At 47.1% G+C, this 24,766-nt stretch overlaps 1 protein-coding gene across 1 annotated transcript in view; it reads left to right on the forward strand.

Moving 5' to 3' along the window:
- Positions 1–1,488: 1,488 nt before the first annotated feature.
- Positions 1,489–24,766, forward strand: part of DMTN (dematin actin binding protein) — a 77,454-nt gene continuing 54,176 nt past the window's right edge. Inside the window, exon 1 of the mRNA XM_088443398.1 lies at positions 1,489–1,562. The gene's annotated coding sequence lies outside the window, so the exon portion shown is untranslated. The remainder of the gene's footprint in view (positions 1,563–24,766) is intronic.

Genomic DNA, 24,766 nt, shown 5'->3' on the forward strand with positions numbered 1-24,766 from the left:
GGAAGAATATACACTGAGTGGCCAAATTTATTATGACCATTGGGTAAGTTCTTTGTTGAGCTACCTTTTGCCCTTTAAACATGGAGCCGCCAACCGAGGAGGGGGAGGTGGCCGCCGCCAGATAGAGTTTGCTCTCTGTCAGGGACGTGGCAGAGGCGGAACTAGTTTGCCTACCATTAGAGGTGACGGAACCCAGTTCCTCCCCATTCCAGCCCACTTTAATCCCTGCTACCATCCATGTTTTCCTGCTGGTGTCTCCATATCCTCACCCTACCATCTGCACGTTGTGATTGAAGACATGATTTGTCAGACTACATGACCCGTTCCAATCGTTTACTGTCTAATTCCTGCGTTCCTGGGCAAACTGTAGGCATTTCACCCTTCATACAGCAGATAGCAATATCGTACTGACAGACCTTCTGCTTCTGTCACCCATACGATGTGATGTCCATTGAGAGGCCATCTGAATTGCTCCCTGATTATTCGGAATTTGATGTACTTACAGTGGGACTGAACAAGCTGCCCACTCTGCGTTCTGCTTCAGCATCCAGTAGCCATTTACAACCACAGGCTTTGCACTCAGACCCAGTTTTGTGTCTGCTGGGCCACTCTGCGTACGCTTCAACAACTGCTGCCATCGAGCAATTCACCAGTGCAGCCATTTTGGTACTGTGAGCGCCAACAATCATTCCGCGTTCAGATTGCACCGTTTACCCATTATTTCATGAGCAATGCCCTTTATTACTCCCTGCATCCCTGCACCTTTCCGTTCTTATACAGATCAAGACATCCTACGTCAGCATTATCTGCTACTTTGCAGAAAATCGACCATATTAAAAACAAATATTTATATAATTTACTAGTGTAGACTAAGGAATAAAAAAGTTATTCCAGGTAAAACGGAGTTAATTGGCAAAGCATAAAAATCAGACTGGTCAGGAAGGGATGACAGCCCCCTGGGTGTGACGACGAGGTCAGTATGGCACGCTGTGATGTGTGACCGGGCGTCTATGTAAATACTAAGGTTGGAATGTGAGTGAATGTGTTTACATTGATATTATAGTAATAGTGACCCTCTCCTGTCCTGTTAATGTTGGGAGGCGTGATGCTGTCTGGCAGGAGATGGGGGATGGTATTGTACCACCGGAGTGATTTAATGAGATAAAAGGCCATTTTATTGTGCACTACAGTTAGGCCGGGACATGGGATGTAATGGTCAGCAGGCAAAGAGCTTTAAAACAAGTGCTTATTTTAATCTTGACATTTCATCTGCCCCGCTTTAATCTAGTAAGTATTGCTGAGGGTGAAATGATAATAACAGACAGACAGAGAGAGTGACAGTCAGCAGGTGAGGTGAAGCCACTGATAGGTCTGCTGATGCTCTGCTGACTGGGAGGAAGGGATGGGGATGTGCTGCAGGGAGGGGCTGCTGCTGCTGCTCTGCAGGCAGGGAGGGGACCGGCCATCTCCCTGGTGATGCTGAGGATTAGCTGTTGCCATAGTTACAGGAATCAGGACCAGCAGATGATGCTGACACTGCCTGGACTGCCCGGGATCCCACGGTAATGCAACGGAGGGATGTATGGGGGGAGAGCTGGGGGCTGTTTTTGGCACAGGAAGGAGCAGGCATGGTGAATGGGCTACTGCAAGAAGAGAGTTTAGAGAGTGTAACATGTACGGGAAGGAGTGGGGGTTGTGACTGTGCATCTTGTGACTGCGTAACAGGGAGCTGGGCCTGGATATGGTGTACATATACATATAGGTATCTTTATAGAAATGCATGCATATTGTACTGATATCTCACAGTGGATGTATACATAAAACATATGTGATAAGGTGTGCTTATATAAATATGTATTACAAGAGTATGTTCCACATGTGTGTGATATGCATGTTTATTTATTTATGTAACTATACATGATGCATGACTCTGAGCATGATTAAATATTTGTCTGAGATTGTATAAACACATAAACAAGGTTGTAAACCCCACAAAGCTCTCTATGAGTGATTGCCTTTAGTTTAGATACAATATATGTTATTTTGTGTTGTATACAGAGATGGATCATGTCTATTTCTAGGTGGTATTTATGGGAATCCTCCTCCCTGGTCAGTTCAGGATTTGCAGATTGTGATCAGTTGGAGTAATTGTCCTGGCCTGTAATACAGTGTAATCTCTATATAGTACTAAACAGAAATGTCTTTATTTGCCCAGCCTGGCAGAGACAAAGGATAGAGGGAACGAGAGCTGCACATCCGTGTAGAAGTGACACACGTGCAAAAGGCATGCTCAGAAGTTTTGCAGTGCATGACAGTCCTGACCGATGTTGCCAGGAAGACATAGGGATCGTTGTGTGTGGTGGACAGCTCAGAAGTTTTGCAGTGCATGACAGTCCTGACCGATGTTGCCAGGAAGACATAGGGATCGTTGTGTGTGGTGGACAGCTCAGAAGTTTTGCAGTGCATGACAGTCCTGACCGATGTTGCCAGGAAGACATAGGGATCGTTGTGTGTGGTGGACAGCTCAGTACATAGTGTATGACAGTCCTGACCGATGTTGCCAGGAAGACATAGGGATCGTTGTGTGTGGTGGACAGCTCAGTACATAGTGTATGACACTTTCTGTGGTGCACATACAGCATTTCTATTCTGATATTGTGCCAGCAGAATCAGTGTACTATTGTGTGGATGTTGGTGTAAGATATTAGTGTATATAGGGCCTGATTCAGACCCACTCGCGAGCGGCTGTCCGCTCGCAAGTGGGTCGATGTTATGGACTGAGCATGTGCACGACGGAGGGAGCTCCGTCGTGCGCATGCGCCAGACGCGACGAGCGAAGGAAAGTCCTTCGCTCGTTGTGTCCGATCAAAGGGGGCGTGCTGTTAATGTTGATTGACAGCACGCCCCCTTTGGTGGGCGTGCCAGGGGCGTGCCTCCCTGACGGGGGCGTTCCCACGGGAACGCCTCCCGTCAAAAGCCGGCCCACTGATATCACTAGTGATGTCAGTGGGAGTGATTTTGGCTCTGATAGAGCCAAAATCACTCCGGAGCTTGCGGTTGAAAACCTCAACCGCAGGCTCCGGCTCGCAAATTCGATGGTCGCGATGGTCTCGACCATCGCGACCATCACAATGCACGCTCGTATAGCCTGTGGGTGGTGACCCACAGCTATACGAGCGTCCAGGAGGACGCTCCATGAAAATGGAGCCCGGCCCTCATTCAGAGCGTGCGCTCTGCTCAGAGCGTACGGCTCTGAATGAGGGCCATAGTATCCTGTAAGTGTGATGTGAGCATCCAGTGATATTGCTACTACATCTCGTACATAATGCACATGGTACACTGTATACTGTATGCGATTTATCTATATTGATGTAAAGCAAATATAACAATTGTTTTCTCTCATCCTAAACTGCAATCAAACTAATTATAGCCAATCAGCCAGCTACTCCAGGGAGGGAACCAAACATTGTATTTACTGGCACACAGCAGGCAGGAACATGTCAACAGTGGCCAGACTGATAGAAACAGACTACAGACACACTGACTGTACACACTGTATGAATTCATATATAACACTATGATCATAATGTTCTTATAAGCAGTGCATGGATCTCCTTCATTGCAAACATTTTGTACAACTAGTTACAGAAACATAATGAGATAAATTGTTACTTATAATAACAAGAGATATGGTAAGAACTTACCTTTGTTATCTCTGTTTCTACGAAGTCCATAGGGTCCACAGGGTTGACCTTGGGGTATAGGTTGGGAACCAAATCCGGGCACCACGCAGTTAAAGCTTTTAGCTCCCAGGATGCACTTGGGTCCACTCTCCCTATAACCCCACCCCCCAGCCAGAGGCACCTCAGTTTGTAAGTAGCCAAAGGCCGGAGGAGGAGAGAAAAAGAGAGAGAAAACTAGAACACTCTAGAACCATACTCACAGAAAAGGAGACGGGAAACCGGTGACCAGTAACACAGCCCATATGAAGCCAGGTGCGTCAGGGTGGGCGCCCTGTGGACCCTATGGACTTTGTAGAAACAGAGATAACAAAGGTAAGTTCTTACCATATCTCTTGTTTTCTACTTCAGGGTCCATAGGGGGTCCACAGGGTTGACCTTGGGGATGTCCCAAAGCAGTTCAACCAAGGGTGGGGATGCTCCTGTGCTGAGAGGAGAATCCGTCGCCAAAAAGGAAGCATCCTGAGAGGCAAAGGAAACCAATGCCTAGAACCTTAAAAAGGTATGGACAGAAGACCACGTGGACACCTAGTAAGGCAAAACAGCTGAGGCGCCACAACGAGCCGCCCACGAGGGTTACATGGCCCGAGAAAAAACAAGCCTCAACGACAGAAATGCCTACCCATGGGTAGGCCCCTGAGGAAGACATACGAGGCCATCCAGCCAACATTTCATTATAGGCCGGCCATCGTTTCCTGTGAAAACCAGAAACCGCAGACCACCAATAAGGAGTCCGAATACCATAAGGAACTTGAACGGATCATATAAAGCCAAAGAGGCCGGACCACAGTCAATGAGGCCACACCAGCCGAGAAGACTGCTGACTGAATGGCCGTACCATAAGTTCCAGAATAATATGGAACCTAAAAACCACTCTAAGAAGAAATACAGGGCGAGAGCAACTCACACCCTGACATGATGCCCTCCAGAAGAGGGAGCCACATGAGAACGCTCCCAATTCAGACACTCTCCTGGTTGATTTAAACACACTGAGAGAGAGAGAGCTTAAACAATAGACCATGTAATGGCTATCACAACCAGCGGTTCCATTGACTGTCCCCGGAGGGAACAAAGAACCACTACTAACTCCCCAGGAGTCCCTAGGGAGGACAAGTGGAGGCATAATCCAGAAAACACTCCAAAGGATGAACTGGATACCAGAGCGGAGCAATTCCATATCTTAACCATACCGACAGTGTAGAGATCCGCACTGTCAGGAAGGCCAGGCCAAGGGTGAAACCCAAGCCAGCCGGAAGGAATGCCAGAATATCTGAAAATCCTGGACACCGGAGGATCGTATCGACAGGTACGATACCATAAGAATTATGTATGCCACAGTCCGTGGCAGATCCCAGCAAAGTCTGGCCTATCTGCTCTAAACATCTCAATGAAGACAGAGCCAGGGAAGCCCTAGGACCACAGTAGGGGCGCAGTCAAAGACAAACGATCCAGGTCCAGGGAAAAACAAGGACCCTGAGACAACAGGTCCAGATAGTGAAGCAGTAGGAACGGAGTATCGATGAGGAGACTCCGAAAATCTTAGTACCAGTGATGTCTGGGACGAACTGGAGCCCCCAGAAGGAAAGCCCCTCCGTCTCGAATTAAACTTCCGAAGACCTCGAGGAAGAAGGGAGACCGGAGGACACAGGTACACAAAGTGGAAGGACCACTTCACTGACAAAGAGTCACTGAAGGTAGCTTCAGTACTCCTGGAGCTGGACTGTAACACCGGTAATGTGTGATCAAGTCAGAAGGCCATGAGGATCAATCCCCTCAGGGAGGCCCCCTCTGCTCACCAGGAGTTGAAACCTCTCTTGGAGAAGAGACTAGTCCCCGGGATGCACGTCGCGACGGCTGAGGAAGCCCGCTTCCCAATGGAGAGCTCCGGGAATAAACACTGCAGAGTTGGCCAGGAGAAGACCCTTGGACTATGTCAGAATGGATGACATACCTGACATTGCCCCCCAACTACCAGTGTTGCCTAGATGGAAGTCACTGTTGTGACACTGTCGGACTGAACCTATTCAGGTTTACCGTGACATATGGGTTAGGCCAGAGTGAAGGTCTAAGACAGCTTAAAGTATCAACAAGTTAAGTGGCAGGGCAGAAACGACAGATGTCCAACTGCCCCGAAACGAATGCGGACCAGACACTGTCTGTAGCAAAGAACACCCTGGACGAGATGGCCATAGCCACCCGGACAGAGACCAACTCGCCTCCGGAGAAAGTATCATCGTTCGAACAGCGATCCGATGGGAAAAACTCGATCCATCTGGAGGGGAGTCAATTATGGCAAGGCCTGGAATGGAACTGAGCACATTCCACCCTACCAAAAGGTAGACACTCTGGTAGACCGCGCATCACAAAGAGTAATGACATATGTCGAATGCGTAGATATCCGCACACTCCAAGTTGAAGAGTGGAGATCTTGTCTTACACCAGAAAAATTCTCAGAGTCTGAGAATCCAGCAGTGCTCCCAGATGAAGAAAACCCTGTGAGGGATGTAGGGAGGACTTTTTCTCCGTTGACTAATTATCTGTGCCGAGAAGAAGCCACGGTTATCCTGACCTGGCGGTAAAGTACCTTGGTGATCCTGCTAAAAGCAGGAGACCGTCCAGAGAAAGGAGCATTCGGATACCCTGAACAGGTGAACTGTCAGAAAATCCATAAGGCTGGTAAACCCCGGTGGAGTTGAGGACAGTCCCAAAAGGCAGAGCCCGAAACTTACAAGTGTTGCTGTGGCACAGCAAACCTGAACCCATGCTGATGAGAGGGCTCTGTACGTACCCGTAGGTACGTATCCTGAATACTCAGATATACCCTAAAATCCCCAGGTTCCAAACGTCGGATGATGGAGCATGGACGATTCCACCTGAGTCCAGGCACCGTTGGAATCTGATTCAGGGATTTGAGACAGAGTATAGGCAAATGAGGACCAGTCGGTCACCGCCCCAGAAAGAAAGTAGAACAACCAGTCCCTCACTGAGATAGTGAGGTTGGCCGAAATAGCTCTGCTTACCACAAAGACTGTATAGCTTTCTGGGTTGTAAGGCCCTGATCAGGTCTGAAGAAGGGCCCGTGTAACAATGCCTGTGAGGAGGCTGCCTGAGCAATGAGAGGCCGTTGAGAATCAGTACCTCACTCTGGAAATTCCCCAGATGTAGACCTGTCCCGTCAGGCTGAGGGTATATCCTCAGGTGTAGAAACAGGGTCGTCCGGAAGTCCAGGACTGCTCGGTACTGGATATGGTGGCCCCCATGGAGGCCGACAGCCTAGGAAAAAACAGGCCTTTAGGCTGACCCTGAGGCCGAAAAGACTTAACAGAGTTAGTCCGAATGTAGTGGGAGTAGCTAAAGACGGTATCTCCCCATTAGTGATACTGCCAATGATGCAACGATCTTGTCAAGGTCAGGACCAAACAAGATCTTCCCCATGGAAGGAGTGTGCACCTCTGCTTTCCCATAACGCAGCCATAGGGTACTGCGGCGGATACAGACGCCGCCGAAACCCTGAAAGTTAGAAGACCGGCTTCCCATGAGGCAATCCCACATATGACCACTGCATATTTTATGTGAGCGGCAAAAGATATTTGAACCTCAGACGTGTTGGAGGGGAAAAACGTCACAAAAGCATCACCATGCGATGGCCATGGTAGGACGGGCAACAGGCCCTGAAAACGAGTACATTGATTTCAGGCAAAGTTACCACCTACGGATCCGTAAAATCCGTCCAGGCCGGGATGGGAGGCGTATTAATGCCTGTAATCCGATGATTAACATACAAATCCATCCCAGAAGGGGATTTCCATTACTTGTGAGGACCCTCAGGGAATGGGAAACAGGAGGCCTTTGTGACTCCTCGTATCTGGCGACAGCCAGACTCCCGCTATGAGATCCACCCGCTGGGCAGAAAACGGGAGATGTATGATACAGGTGCAGGATCGACATTCTCTATATCCAGAATGAACCTGGCTACCAGCCCCAAAGCAGGGATAATAATACTTGAAATCGGCTCCCCCCATGTGAGAGGGAAAGAGCCGAATATACCATCCAGTTCACGGCAGAGCCACTGGTCAGTAACCACAGGGCGTATATCACGCCAATTAGTATTTCGTATAAAACGACATCCACCAGGGTGGCCGTTGTGGTAATCCCTGCAAGGGGAATGACAGACCGATGTGGTATCGGAGGTAATTCATGTACTGTGAAAAACCCCGGCGGGGAGCGACAGTCTGTTGCACAGGGGTAAATTGCAAGAAATTGCGAGATACCCCGAGTTCAAAAGGGCAGTATGGTGAAGTAACTCCAAGCGAGTGACGACAATGGGGCCCGCCCGGCGATCCTCAAAGGAGAGGATCCTGAGAAATAAACCGCCCTTTAAGGGGGTCGTGCAAGGGGCCCCGCACCAGATGGTGCCGCATACATAAACCTTTCTAAGTTAAAATCCTCCACACTAATTCCTGCAGGCTATGACTTGCAGGATAACAATAATGGGTGCAATATCGTGTGCAATCTACTTGTCAGATATATCTGACTATCTTGACGGAAATATTAAGCAGCGCCATACCGGTCCTGACTGACGCTAAGATTAGCTGCAGGGACCCATTATCAGCGTATGCAACTCACAGTTCCATCTAAAATATAGCAACGTGCAGCACGCAACAGTATGTGACAAACCTCAAAGATATTAACAAGTATATATATGTGAGGTCTCAGAACCACCCCAGGTACACCTGTATTAGGGCAGATAAAGAAAAGGGATAGATATACACTGACAGGTGAGAGAAAAAGCAGACAGTCAGCACTAGCATAAGTCACATACAATGCAGAAAAATATATATACATACATAAGCATGACATATAATATATTGCACAATGTCGCTACATTCAACTGCCCAGATTCAGTGTCTGGGAAGGCTATAGCGCTGTGTACACTCACCCAAAATGGTCAGGTACGCAGGGGGACTGGGCTCACTGACATCCTAAGAGTTCTGCAGCACCACAGAGAGAAAATAGCCACTGGAGACCTCAGAAGAAGCGTGGCCCGTGGAGGAAGCAGCTCAGCGACGCCAGACTGTATTATTGAAAGGCGCGCTGAGCTGAGGGGAGGAGCCGCTAGACAGGGAAGGCTTCCTCCCCTGGCTAGCAATTAACCCCCCGGGATGCCGGCTCCCGCTGCCGCTATAATCCCTGGTGGGCTGTGGACACGCGGGGTATGCCTCCATGGAGGGGGAGCCCGCCGCCACCGCTAGCGCCTCCGGTCTGTCCCCAGAGACCGGAGGCATAAGGCTGCATATTCACACGTGGATCACCGCAAGCGGTGACCACGCGACTTACGTGTCCCCGTCGATCCGGCAGCAGCCCAGGGATTCCTCCAGAGCCCAGCTAGTACAGACTCTGGGGTCCCGCTACGATCCCCAGATCTGTACTGGCGTCGCAGCGCCGGCGGGGTGTAGGAGCGGCAGCTCAGACGTCCATTGGACAGTCTGATGCTGCCGCTCTGAAGAGTAGTAAAAAATAATAAAATAAAACTCTTTTAAGCTTAGGGGCTGCTAAGCAGCCCCCCTGCAGTAACGGTGACCCAACTCCGGCCGGGCACCAACTTAAACTGAGGTGCCTCTGGCTGGGGGGTGGGGTTATAGGGAGAGTGGACCCAAGTGCATCCTGGGAGCTAAAAGCTTTAACTGCGTGGTGCCCGGATTTGGTTCCCAACCTATACCCCAAGGTCAACGCTATGGACCCTGAAGTAGAAATTCTGTTATCATGTCCATAGCACATTTAGGGGCTGATTCAGAGATGGACGCAGCAGCAATGCTAACAAATAGTAATGCAGCAGGAGGAGCCTGTAGGAAAAAGATGCCTTCTGCCAGCATCTGCAATCTAAATGCTGCGTCCCAAGACGCAGTATCGGATCATTGTCATGACCAGTCGCTTTAATCTCCTATCTGAGTAATATTAAGCTTACTCAGAATGGTCAACGGAACTGCTCAGCCGGCGTCAGGAAGTCTGCGACAGCCTGTTTCCGGGAACGCTGTCTGGCTCCACCCACTCTCCACCCCCAAATGGCCGCAGCCTGTCAATCAGGCTGCAGCTTTGGGGCACTGAGAGAGATCTAGCAGTAGAAGACCTGCACATGAGTCGTTCTAACATCAGAGATGTACGCAAACCATGGGGCTTGTGTGTGACTATGAATGAGACCCTTAGTGCAGCATTAATAAGCAACAAAAATAATGTAATAAAAAGCTCAATAACATGAGGGGGACATGCACTTTTATACCATACTGTTTGTGCAGCCTATGGGGGTGTGACCACGAGGACCAGAAGGGAACTATTTGTCAAATCTGTCACCAGAGCCACTATAACAGGGGTTTCACTGATGGGATTGAACCCCTTTTTTGTGTTTGGGAGACAGTTATCCAAAAAAAATTGGAAATACTTTTCAGACAATCTAAACAATTACTTATTTCTTTTAAACGAACCAGGGGGAGATTCAGAGATGGACACAAGCGACCAGGGCCATGACCATGGCACAGGGCACTGCAGGGCAGGGGGCGCTGTTTGGGCCTGTAAATTTTCCTGTGTATTATCATTCTCACTTGTAGCTTCCTCTTCTTTTATCCCCAGCATCTCCTGGCCTCTCCTATCTCTTCCCCGGCCCTTCTCCATGAGGACATGGCCCTTTTTCAGGTGCACTATCTTATGTCCCTATTTAAAAAATGGGGTGAGGGGGCGCCAATGCTCTCTCTCTTGCACAGGGCACCAAAAAGTGTACTTACGGCTCTGCAAGCGACCGATGTTTTATATACTGTGCATCGATGGCTCCGGTCATACTGTAACTCTCTCACAGTGTGATTGACAGGCTGGAGCTGACTGAAGGGAGGGGAGAGGGAGCGTTTTAGAAACTTTGGGTGTGTTGGCCCCTTTTTTGAGGTGTGCCAAAGCCAGCGACTGGTTCTTCTGACACAGATTTACTGGCCTCGGCAGCTAGATGCGGTGGACATATAGAGTAACCGTAGGGTTACTCAGATGTCCAATGGTCCGCATGATGTTCCCTGTGGATCTTAGAAGTGGGAGGTGGGCATCATTTACACAGCTTCTCCACTCCTCTACTACCGGATACGCGGCACCGATCACGCCTACGTCCACCTCTGTATTAGGCCCCCAGTAAAGATGACGTGTTCTCTTTTATCCTATTGGAGGTAGTTTGCAAGAGTATATTATACTAAATGCTCTCTATGGAATGATAATAATATATAACAACTTCTCTTTACTTGATCTTTCTTGTTACAATCAACTTTTACATTGTTTAATATTGTTAAAAATAAATCTGTAAGCTGAGAATGTACCTAATGCTGGATTCGGTATGATTTACCGCCGGCCGGCATCGGCAGTCCGACACAGGTGGAAATCCAGAACGTCGGAAGGTAAGTACTCACTAACCTATTCTACCCCCTAACCCTCCCTTATGGGTGCCTAACCCTAATCCCCCCTCTAAGTGCCTAACCCTAATCCCCCCTCTAAGTGCCTAACCCTAATCCCCCCTCTAAGTGCCTAACCCTAATCCCCCCTCTAAATGCCTAACCCTAATCCCCGTCTAAGTGCCTATCCCTAATCCCCCTTCTAAGTGCCAAACCCTAAGCCCCCCTCTAAGTGCCTAAACCTAACCCCCCTTCCCCGCCGCCTACACCTAAGTCCCCCAGGGGGGTGCCTAACCCTAACCTCCCCCCTGGGGGTGCCTAACCCTAACCCTCCTTCCCCTAGCCTAACCCTAACCTCCCCCCCGGGGGTGCCTAACCCTAACCCTCCCTTCCCATAGCCTAACCCTAACCTCCCGGGGGTGTGGCTAACCCTAAGTCCCCCCCGGGAGCCCTAACCCCCCCCCCCCCCCCGCGGCTGTCTGCGTACGGCATCCCTTCGATCGGGATGCCAGGTGCCGGTCTCCCGGCGTAGGTAAAATGACAGGTGTCGAGATTTCGACGCCTGTCATTTAACTCTTGCCGGAATTTAGCAGTCGGGAAGCCGGCGGTCGGCATTGCGTCTGCCGGCTTCCCGACTGTTTCCCCTAATGCTATGCCTGATTCAGAGATGGATGCCGATGTTTACGCAGTTGAGTGATTATATTTATTCTGCGCATGCGCCAAGTTACATTACCATGGGCAGTCGCAGAAAGGATTGGGCCGCAGTATGACTGACAGCCAGGGACCGTTTGCAGGCGGTAACAGGGGAGTGGCGACGTAAACGCAGACATGTCACCAGCGCTTTGGAGTCAGGTCGCAGGCTGCAACCTGGAACACAGATAATATGGATCCGGCGTCTCCATTCCCACGTCCATTCTGGATCCATAGGGTTACTCAGAACTCTGTGTATGTTGTTTGTCAACAAGGGGAGTAGCAATGCTGCAATCCCTGGCATAGGACCACCCCTGCCTCTGCTACATATTAGAAATGGGGAAGTTAGGGCAAAACATTTGTAGGTTAATTTATACCTTAATCTATGACACAGTGGATACTAAATGGGGTTTGGTGAAATGACAGCACAATGGGCCTTTGCAATACACTGGTAAAGCTATTATTAACATATTATTGGGCTGATGCAGCGTTGAACATACACCCATTTGCAGAGCATATCTTGTGTGTTTTTGCTCTGCGCATGCTCCAGAACCAAGTGGACAGTACAGAGCCATACACAATTCTATTGCATCTCTTCTTGTGACTGAAGGGGCATAACTATGCTGTAATGGGCTCATGTCTGTAATATTAGCAGAGTGACCAGGGATAGGACACTGGATCTGTAACCTATTAGCAGAGTATTAGCAGAGTACTCAGCCCTGGGAGTACTGATGGTGTGTGCTGGATTGGTGAGTGCTGGTTAGTCCACATGTGAAACAGCTTAACCAGGTCTTAGGTTTATTAAACAGGCAGAAGCACAGGTGGCTGTAGACACAGGGATAAAGCTGGTACAATATAACTGGGTATCAGGTGCAGCCTGGAGCGAGTATGCTGGGCATTGTAGTGCACCAGGTGGAATTGGAGCATACACCCTAACAGGGTGTGGCTCTGTGCTCCCTTAGAAAAGCTGTGGCGGTACAGAGTCTCAGGGCATGTCCGTCTAACATGGACGCCAAGGATAAAGCCACTTGGAGAAGCCGTGCATGCACAGTAGAACGTGTCAGAGGTCAGGCCTCCTCACAGAACCGCGGCGGGTCCTAGTGACCGTTGGCTCTGACTAATGGATGGAGGCAGCACAGAGAATGTTCACTGAGGATGGAACAGCCGGCTCTGCGTAGTTATGCTGAGGTGGAAATACACCTTTTCAGACTGATGTCTTGCACCAAATATAGGGCTGGTGATGACGGTTAACAGGCCAAGTGTACAGATTGGGCTGGTCCGGCCACAGAGATACGTACAGCTCAATGAAGTGCGGTGAGGTCAATGGCTGGGGAGGCACACATGGAGATGGGTTTGAGTGCTGGGGGCCTGCCTCTCCCCCTACTCACTGTAACTTCACCTCACTACACCAAGCTTCAGTGTCCATTGATTCTCCTACCTGTATCACTGTGTCTTCTCTTGCTGCTATTGATGGGGCTCTGGAGCTCATTCTGACCTGCTCGCTAAGATGCCTACTCTCACTGCTGCCGATGGTATGCAGTGTGTATGCATTGTGTGCATGCGCATACCTTAGCAAAAGTTCACAATGCACTCACTCGCTGCGCATAGACAGCCCAGCAGAGCGAGTGACAGGAGAAGCCATTTCTAGGTGGTAACAAGGGCCTGCCAATAAGAACGTGGGAGTGGAGGTGCAAACGCAGGCGTGCCTGAACATCTCAACGGCGTTTTGGAGGTGTGCATAATTAAAAGACAGCATCATAGTACATGTCACCTGGCTTGTTTTTACACTGAACTGCTCGCAGTGCTTGCGGCAGGGTATGGTCAACCTCAAGCGCTGCAATAGCATCTGATGTACCGATGGTTGCATACACTTCCTGGACATGGCATGCACAAGTGGGCGTCTTAAAACAGGCTGGTGGGTGTCTGCATACACTATGTGATCGCTCCTTAAGAAATACTGGGCGTGCTAATGCGAGCGGCTCAAAATCAGGCCCTTTGATCTCTAAACACTGCAGTGCACTTCCTGGTCACATGACACATCCAACTGTGTCCATCACTGCTCAAGGCACACACCCCATACTCAGAGGCATGCCTCTATTAGCTCTCTTTTTGTGCAGCTTACTGCCCGTGGTGTGGTCCCGCCCCCAGCTCTGCAAGCAGTGTCTGACTATACAGAAGCAAAGCTGAGCTGTTGCTGCCTCGTTTCCCTGCAGTCCCAGGAGCTCCACACAGCTGGTGAGTGTTAACTATACTATATAAATGATTACAATAAACAAAGAAGATGTTTATAAGTTATAAATATCATCTTTGTATTATTCTAATCATTTTTATATTAAATCTCAGGAGTATGACTGGGGAGGCTCTGCCTCCCCTGCCTGCACGTCCCTGGTACAGCTCTGCATATGGGTGAAAATACACGTTTAGTTTTGTGTTTACATTACAGAGGCACACATTGTGTTATCTAATAAAATAATTGCGGCAATGCAACACACACATTAGCATAATTTTCAAAGAGAGTCAAATTGGTGCCAAAAATGCATCACTGTTGACTTTAGGTCATATTTAGGGTGATGGTCTGGTGTAGGATACTGGGCAAGATTAGTGCTGGTGCTCATTATTAATTGTTATGTGACAGAAAGCCGTCTATGATTTATCAAATTTAGAACCTCATTCTGAATGAGGGCGGGCGCTTTTTTTTTTTTTAGCCGGCCTCCTGGCCGCTCGCTAAGCTGTGGGTGACCACCCACAGCTTTTGCCAGCGGCTAGGTGATGGTCGCGACCATCGGGCTTGCGACGAGACCCTTGTGGTAGGATCTCATCTGCCGCAAGCCCCAGTGAGCTTCCCGCTTGCGAGCGGGTCTGAATGAGGGCCTTAATGTTCCGGCAGTTGTTAGTTATGTGTTTGCACACGACATATGAGTCTGAGTTTTTATGGTTTGGATCAGTTTGATGGAGCTGTCTTTGTTACCGTCTGGTGAAGCTAGGTTCTAGTATACATTTACTCTAATGACAGCTATAAATGCCTTATGGACTATAAGATTCACTATGGACACTGTTAGAGCTTCATTAATAAATAATCATACAAACTGAATGATGATTTTCCCGGCACTGTTTATTTTATAATGTCCTAGACTAACAAACCATGTTGCAATGCAAGTGCTGCAAATACAATTTTTTTTTTGCATGCAGAGTGAATACTGGCTGCTGTCTGTTGCATGTAGCCCACAAATACTGGTTGCTTTATATTTACACTGCAATTTAGATTTGAGCAAGGACACATCCCTCCAAAATCTAAATCTCTCTGCACATTTTACATCTGACTCTCCTCCATTACTACATGGTTTTGCCAATGTGCTAGGCATGGACATCGGAAGCCCAGCATTGAATTGTTGCCAGGCTCCCAACATCAAATCCAATGATGCAATGGCAACTAGCCATCGCATCGCAACCATTTAATATTATAACCATTGTGATATTTATACTTGCGATCATAAAGTAGGCGGAGTCTCGGTGCAATGTAATGGAGTCGTGTGGCATCCCCCATCACTGAGGGGGCGTGCCCAGCACTTTCCGAGATGCTGGGCTGCCCTCGTGCTCCCCCTACACTGAGAATAGATGCTGTGCACATGCGCATGGCATCTATTCTCCTACTACTCCAGGAGTCGATGGAAAGTACTTCCATCGAATCAGAAACATCGATGGTTGCTAACCATCGGCTTCCAAAGTCCATCCCTACAATGTGCACAGTTAAGACCCGCAAACATCTGTAATGCATTGGGTTGGGGCATCGGTGAAATCCAACACATTAGATTTCACTGCTTTGCTGATCCCGACCAAAATATGATCGGGATCAGCAAATCAGGGACTTTTACCATGAAGAGTTTAACAGATTCCCAGGCGGATCGACGATCATCAATGGCTGCCGATCAGCATTTCAGATCAGCGGTTCCAGTCCGATCTGGAAAATAGCCGTCAGATGTATGGGGCCCTTTACTACCTTCTCATAAATAGGCCCTGTGTGCTGCTGCTGCAATTTCTCCTGGAATGCAAGGGGTTCAAATACTTTTTTTTTACATGCTGGGAAATACGGGCTGCTTTTGTCTGTAGCGCATAAATACCGGGCAGTTTTGTTTTTACACTGAAATGAAGAATAAAGCTAGGACATGCCCTTCCCAGCTATAACTCTCTCTGCACATTCTGTATATGCCCCACCTGCAGTGCAGCATGGTTGTGCCAAGATGCAAATTACTCTGATTCAGGCCTCGTGTATTAAATGTGTGATTATCCCAATTGTAAAACAGTATATGCTGGTACTATATAAGTAATAATATAAAGCTCCAGCAATATCCAGAACATTTATGTACACCTATACCCGCAACACAATTTGAGTTATTTGGAAGGTCTTAACCTACTGAGCTGACCCTCGGTTTGTCGGCTAGAGCAGAAAGATCCTCGCCCTGTGCTGGAATTCACCACTTTTCATTCCAGGCTCTATTGAATAGGGCATAGGAAAAAAAAAACATCACATATTGTAACTGCATTGTACACAGCCAGATATCATCCTCTGTGTGTTACTATTATATGTTATATTAATAATGTATTCATTCTATCTATCTATCTATCTATCTATCTATCTATCTATCTATCCATCCACATTACTGTTACCCCAGCTGCCTCTCTCACGCATCTCCCACCTGTCAGCCTGTATAGTTGTCATTTGCTTCATCCAGTATATCTTCCTCACCTACAGCTATCATTATTCCCGCCCCTCACTCCCTATATATCTTCCTTACCTACAGCTATCATTATTCCCGCCCCTCACTCCCTATATATCTTCCTCACCTACAGCTATCATTATTCCCGCCCCTCACTCCCAATATATCTTCCTCACCTACAGCTATCATTATTCCCGCCCCTCACTCCCTATATATCTTCCTCACCTACAGCTATCATTATTCCCGCCCCTCACTCCCTATATATCTTCCTTACCTACAGCTATCATTATTCCCGCCCCTCACTCCCTATATATCTTCCTCACCTACAGCTATCATTATTCCCGCCCCTCACTCCCTATATATCTTCCTCACCTACAGCTATCATTATTTCCGCCCCTCACTCCCTATATATCTTCCTCACCTACCGCTATCATTATTCCCGCCCCTCACTCCTTATATATCTTCCTCACCTACCGCTATCATTATTCCCGCCCGTCACTCCCTATATATCTTCCTCACCTACAGCTATCATTATTCCCGCCCCTCACTCCCTATATATCTTCCTCACCTACCGCTATCATTATTCCCGCCCCTCACTCCCTATATATCTTCCTCACCTACAGCTATCATTATTCCCGCCCCTCACTCCCTATATATCTCCCTCACCTACAGCTATCATTATTCCCGCCCCTCACTCCCTATATATCTCCCTCACCTACAGCTATCATTATTCCCGCCCCTCACTCCCTATATATCTCCCTCACCTACAGCTATCATTATTCCCGCCCCTCACTCCCTATATATCTCCCTCACCTACAGCTATCATTATTCCCGCCCCTCACTCCCTATATATCTTCCTCACCTACAGCTATCATTATTCCCGCCCCTCACTCCCTATATATCTTCCTCACCTACAGCTATCATTATTCCCGCCCCTCACTCCCTATATATCTTCCTCACCTACAGCTATCATTATTCCCGCCCCTCACTCCCTATATATCTTCCTCACCTACAGCTATCATTATTCCCGCCCCTCACTCCCTATATATCTTCCTCACCTACAGCTATCATTATTCCCGCCCCTCACTCCTTATATATCTTCCTCACCTACAGCTATCATTATTCCCGCCCCTCACTCCCTATATATCTTCCTCACCTACAGCTATCATTATTCCCGCCCCCCACTCCCTATATATCTTCCTCACCTACAGCTATCATTATTCCCGCCCCTCACTCCCTATATATCTTCCTCACCTACAGCTATCATTATTCCCGCCCCTCACTCCCTATATATCTTCCTCACCTACAGCTATCATTATTCCCGCCCCTCACTCCCTATATATCTTCCTCACCTACAGCTATCATTATTCCCGCCCCTCACTCCCTATATACTGAGCGGCCAGTGTAATAGGTATGCCAGTCCTTCCTGTGTAAATGACTGATTGACCAGTGATATCAGCCATGCTACTCACCACTAATAATAACACATGGGGCCATATCATATTACCTGCGATTAACCTATTTTTCCCCGATAAGTTTTCATTTGTGAAACATTTGGGAGCAGGTTGGTTAAAATGTCGGGACTTGGTGCAGAACTACTGAGACACCCTCCGTAGATGACATGTAATTTTTAGGGTGAGAAAGTAAAAAGTGTTGGAAAATGGGTTTATAGTATTGGGACAGGCATATGGGGGGCTGCATGGATGAGACAGGTGTTTTAAAAATTGCAGGTGCAAGTGACAGGTGTACTTTTAACATTTTTGAAAAATGTCCTATAATGACACAAAAATATACTTACACCAATTTTAATGTACCCCTAATTTAACTACAGCATTTATTTTGCCCCCCAAAATATTGCTTTCTATACATTTTCCACTGTTAGATAAAAATGCATATAACAGCCATTTAACACAATTTAAGAACCCAAAACCCTTTGATTATGGCCACTAATAAACTTCTATAATGTCACCCAATATTAGTTTACCTTTTTTTAGGGTACAGGATGATTTCTAAATTTTAACCTGTACTTTACGCCTGTCATGCATGCAAGAATTATCGGAGGAATGTAATAGGATTGCCTGATAAACTATATATTCGTTTGATCAGTGCGATAAGTTTACACTGGTGCAAACGTATCTTTATCACGGCTAATAGGATATGGCCCATGGTCTGTGTATCATACGCATCATAATTCATACACTGTTCCCTGCACACAGCTGGTAGCTAAGTTCTTCATACCCCTTTTGGGCACAGGAGCCTATTCAGGCTCTGGATGCTAAGCTGCGCTCTCACGCAGCCAAAAGGGGCCGGGTATGCAAATGCCGCGATCACATTGTCTGGTGGAAGGACGCCCTGCCTTAGAGAGCGACTGCAGAGCGAATGCACGCCAGTATAAAGACGCCCACCTTTCTCTCTTAGCACACGTCATCTCCAGGAAGTGTGTGATTAATCGGTGACATCGAGAGCCATCGGAGCTGCACACAGTGCTTGAGGTAAACCCTACCCCACCGCAAGCACTGCGATCAGTGCTATCTAAAATACAACCAAGTGACGTATTCAATGACGCTTCTTTGCTAATTATGCACGCCGTTTAGACGCCCTGACACGCCAGCGTTCGCACATCCACTCCCCCATTCACAAGCACCTTTCCCTGTTACCACCCTCAAACAGCACTATCTGTCACTCAAATTAGCGTCCAGTCTGTGTACTACGAGCGCACAATTCCCGAGCACAGTGAGTGACTCGCGCATGCGTAAAATGTGCGATAATCGCCCATAGCGTGCGGTCGCAGCTTAGCGAACAGATCTGAATCAGGCCCACTGTCCACAAGGAGCTAGTGTGTGCATTCCTTGCTATATTGTTTATTAAGCACTGGCATACAGTCATTCTAAACAGACATGTGTCACTAGACTAAAGCAGGCAGACTCACATGAGCACAGCAAAAGTGACTTTGAATGTTGCAATGGACACAGGAGGCTCTGCCATGGAAATATCAGCATTATGCACAATGTTGGTGTAATTTCACTCTACAGCTTTCATATTCTTACATATTCCCCTCTGTACAAGTTCCATATTCTCACATATCCCCCTCTGTACAAGTTCCATATTCTCACATATCCCCCTCTATACTAGTTTAAAATATTCCCATATATCCTTTTGTACAACTTTCATATTCTTATCTCCCTCTGTACAAGTTCCATTTTCTCACATATCCCCTCTATACTAGTTTAATATTCCCATTTATTCCCCTCCGTACAACTTTCATATTCTTCCATATCTCCCTCTATACTAGTTTAATATGCTCATATATCCCCTTTTGTACAACTTTCATAGTCTTACATATCCCCCTCTGTACAAGTTCCATTTTCTCACATATCCCCCTCTGTACAACTTTCATATTCTCACATATCCCCCTCTGTACAGGTTTCAAATTCTTACATATTCCCCTCTTTACAGGGATCAAATTCTCACATATCCCCCTCTGTACAAGTTGCATATTTTCACATATTCCCCTCTGTACAAGGTTCATATTCTCACTTGTCCCCCTTTATACTAGTTTAATATTCCCATTTATTCCCCTCCATACAACTTTCATATTCTTCCATATCTCCCTCTATACTAGTTTAATATGCTCATATATCCCCTTTTGTACAACTTTCATAGTCTTACATATCCCCCTCTGTACAAGTTCCATTTTCTCACATATCCCCCTCTATACTAATTTAATATTCCCATTTATTCCCCCCGTACAACTTTCATATTCTTCCATATCTCCCTCTATACTAGTTTAATATACTCACATATCCCCTTTTGTACAACTTTCATAGTCTTACATATCCCCCTCTGTACAACTTTCATTTTCTCACATATCCCGCTCTGTACAACTTTCATATTCTCACATATCCCTCTCTGTACAACTTTCATATTCTCACATATCCCCCTCTATACAACTATCATATTCTCACATATCCCCCTCTGTATAGGTTTCAAATTCTTACATATCCCCCCTCTTTATAGGGACAAGGTTCATATTCTCACTTGTCCCCCTCTATACAACTTTCATATTCTCATGTTTCCCTATGTATATTGTACTATTTGACCAGCTCCATATCTCTGTAACTCCTATATTCTCCCATCTCCCCTGTGTACTGCTGTCATGTTCTTCTCCTCTATAAAGCGCTCTTCCACTTTTGTTCTTCCGTATATCTATCATCTTTACTATTGGGCAGGCCTTTTCTTCCTATACTGTATAATAAAAACAATTTAAGTTTGTGTGTGAAGGTGAAAAGACATGAATAGATACCATTCCTCGTACTATATGTGTTCGCTGCCTGGAAGACGCCATAACGGTCCCTCTCCAATTGGGCAACATTATGCTGTGCACATTGTCAGCAAAATTAATTCTACCCTAATAAAGATTCCCATTATTCTTTTTTTTTGTCTCCCCGGCCTTCGTTCAAAATTCCTCCATCACTTGGCTTCCTGACTCTTAATCTTCAAATGGGCTCTCAAGACCCATTTCTTCCTCAATGCTTTCCAGCGCTCATCCTAACCCACTACTCTATGCTCCTTCCTCACTATCTAGCCCATCTGTGTCACCCCTGTTTGTCTGACCCTCCCCTCAGAATGTAAGCTCTCGCGAGCAGGGCCCTCTTCCCTCACGTGCTTCTCCTTGCCTTACTTTTACTTTCATTTACAATGGCACCTAAAACCTGGTCACTGACACCCTGCTGCTTATTTAGGTGTAATGCAGCATTGTTTCTAAATCATGTACTTGTCCTGCATTGTCTGTACTGTTAATAACTGTTGTCTTGTGTGCTCATTTGTTTCTGTACTTTGTAAGGCACTGCGGAACCCCTGTGGCGCCATATAAATAAAGGATAATAATAATAATAACAATGGTAGCCAGGCCTGGCCATACAAGGGATATAAACCTGAGTAATAACCTCAAGGCTCCCCTTGATAAGAGGGTTCAGAGTAGTAGTACCTTTGTGGATACCAAAAAAAGCCTTTGATTTTATTGAAAAGAAAAGCATATGCTATAATGAAAGATTGAGTTTAGGGGTGTATTGCTAACAAGGGATAAGTTTCTGTATAAGGCCCCTTGTGCATGCATGTTGTGGGGTCTTTGGTTAGCCAGTAATACCCTGAGAATGAGGGGAGAGAGTTTTGCGTGCAGGTGAGAGGGGCTCTTTAATGGAGCTTCACCCAGACCGTAATACTTCATTTTGAATGGAGAGTTAAATAAAATCAGACAACTAACGCCTGTATTTCTAAAGTCTAACAATTCCTGTAATGGCCCAGAAAGGAGTCCCTCCTGCTATGTGCATGGCTCGTTCAAACCTACCAGCACTGTCAAGGTCCCTCCCCCAAAATGTCTATTCTGGATGAATGAGGAGCAAACAGAGGGGCCCCGACAATGCTGCATGCAGTTTGATAAAAATCACACACATTCTATAAGGCTCCAGTACACATTTATATCAACTAGAAGTCAACAGTGGATTTTATTATATCTTACTCCTCAAAGCAAGAATTCATTCATTACTTGGACATCTACTTAGTCTGACCCAATGGTGTATCAGTGATTGCTTTTCAACTGTATTGTATTTGTTATGCTTATTGGTTACTGTACTGTAATACTGTAAGGAGGGCGACTTTAACTCTTAATTATAATGATCACTATACGCGCGCATGTGGCCATGTGTGTAACCAGATTTTGTTGGGCACACGGATAAACCTAAAAGCCAGTGATACCATCAAAAATCAACATCAATTACATTTTTCAGGCAAAAACACAGCGCACCATGTAACATGTAACTACTTATTATTGTTCTGGGTTTTGTTCCACAATAAATAACTATTCACTTTATATAGTTTATCTCCAATTTATAGGAGCTAATTAATAACGTCTGCTTGCCAGGAGAGCACTTCCAGTATGACAAAGCACTTTACCATTAAAAAGTCTTTAAGCAAAGACTACAATTCCTATCGGGGAGGGATTCAGAGGTCCCTCTCCAGCATTACTGTAGATCCTGGGCTACAATGGCTAACGCCATCATCAAGCTTTTCTGAGCTTGATAAATTGGACCAGACTACAGTCCCCATTGCAAAAATGGGGATTCATCCTCAGAATGCAGATGGTTAGATTTTGGAGGCGCTGGGTTAGGGTTGGGTTGCGGGGAAGGGTAGGAGAGGTTGGGGTTAGGCAATAGGGGGAGGGTTAGTGATAGGGATAGAATACATTCCCAAACCACCACTTTGTCAGACATCTGCGTCGGAAGTGACGGTCACATGACCGCCAGAACCCGGAAACCGCTGCTGCCCGTTGGGACCAGGAAAGTGACTGCTGGGCCACCAGGGACGTTAGGTCGACAGACTATCATGTCGCCATGTCATCCGTGTAGACATGAATGTCGACATGGTCCCTAGCGAAAAACTGCATGCTAACATTTCGTACATGTCGATATTCTCATGTTGATATGAAATGTGTTGACTTAACATACCACACCCGCCTGTGTCTGCCTGTGTGCAGGGCATACTTGCCTACCCTCCCGATTTGGTCGGGAGCCGCTCACGACCTCCCGGGAAGGCAGGCAATCCTCCCGGCCCCCGGCGATGTGCCCGCACCCCCCCGCGCCTTTAGGTACAAACCCCGGCAGGGGGCCGGTGACGCGATTCATGCTGAATCGCGTCATCGTGGCTCCGCCCCCGCTGCAAAGTGCCATTAATCACGGCATTGTGAAGAGAGGGGGCGGAGCCACGATGACGCGATTGCACTGTCACGCCCCCATGCTGCATCATGTGCCGGGCCCCGCCCCCTTTGGCCGCGTCACGCCCCCAGCCCTGTAAGCCCGACAGCTCCCTCCCGGAAGGAGGGAGCCAAATGTCGGCAAGCATGGTGCAGGGCCAGATTAACAATGGAACGGAGGGGGCTACACCTTCAGACCTCAACATAAACATAGGCCCATCATCGTCAGAATGATGACCAGCAGCCCAGCTGGTCACACAGTAGGACATAATTCACAAGTATTATAAATAGGATTAAAATTTTCCTTACAAAATGATGCAAATTTTCTTTTACACATTTAGGAAGACATTGGGGCTGTTAGTGGAGGGGTGCACACGCCCTCATGGCACTGCCCACATGGCACTGCCCACACCCACACAGCACTGGTCACAGCTCCTCTCCTCACAATAGGCCTTGAACATTTTTAGCCCCAGGCCCATGTGGCCCTTAATCCGGCCCTACCAGTGTGTGACCTGCTACTTGATGCTACATGGATCAGGTGGGGCCTATTTATCTATATTTTCTGCCCCATTAACCGTGCAAACAACAGTCCGCGCATGATTTATGTGTCATTCCTATTTATGATATGTCTAACGCAGGAGATATCACAGATAATGTAAAAAATTATGCACATCTCCTATATGGGGACGCTGCAATTATGCAGTTACCAAGATTTAAAAATCACAAGTATTATGTCTCTTATAGCTAACGCCATCTTCAGCTCCCGCTGCTTCCTCATTTAATAACGTGTTGTATGATTGGTATCACTCGTTAGTAATCTTAAATATCACTCCAACCAATCAGCTCCTAACTGTCACTTTACAGGCTGTGTTTGAAAAAATGACAGGAGCTGATTGGCTGGAGCACCATTTTAGATTAGTAACGAGTGATCACAATTATATCACTGGTTAATAAATGGGGCCCTTAAGGTGGCGCATGCTCAGGGACATTGCAAGGACAGAACCTAGGAGTGTAAACATTTACAGCCGTGGTCAATGGCGGAAATACAGGGTTTTGCTTATTGGAGCAGCTGTCCCGCCAGCACTACACTAATAAATGGGATGTAGTTATAAGGATGTCGCCCAGTCTAAATCCTGACACGAGACTCAAGTTAGGTGTCGAAATACAGACGCCTATCTTAAGGCCCCCATACATCAGCAATTGATTACAGCAATAGTGCAATTTGCAATCGATTGTGTATAAAAATCTTTCCCTTTTTCAATCGATTGCAAATTGTACGATTGCTGCAATCAATTGCTGATGTATGGGGGCCTTTTATCCCGAGTCCCCCGACGCCGGAATGCAAAAGGACGCCATCCCAAACAAGGTAAGTCCAGGGCGTCTTAGGAGTTAGCCATATCCCCTGTGTACTGCTGTCATGTTCTTCTCCTCTATAAAGCGCTCTTCCACTTTTGT

The sequence above is a fragment of the Taudactylus pleione genome, unplaced genomic scaffold, assembly GCF_031769625.1.
Source record: "Taudactylus pleione unplaced genomic scaffold, aTauple2 ptg000329l, whole genome shotgun sequence".
Lineage (NCBI taxonomy): Eukaryota > Metazoa > Chordata > Amphibia > Anura > Myobatrachidae > Taudactylus > Taudactylus pleione.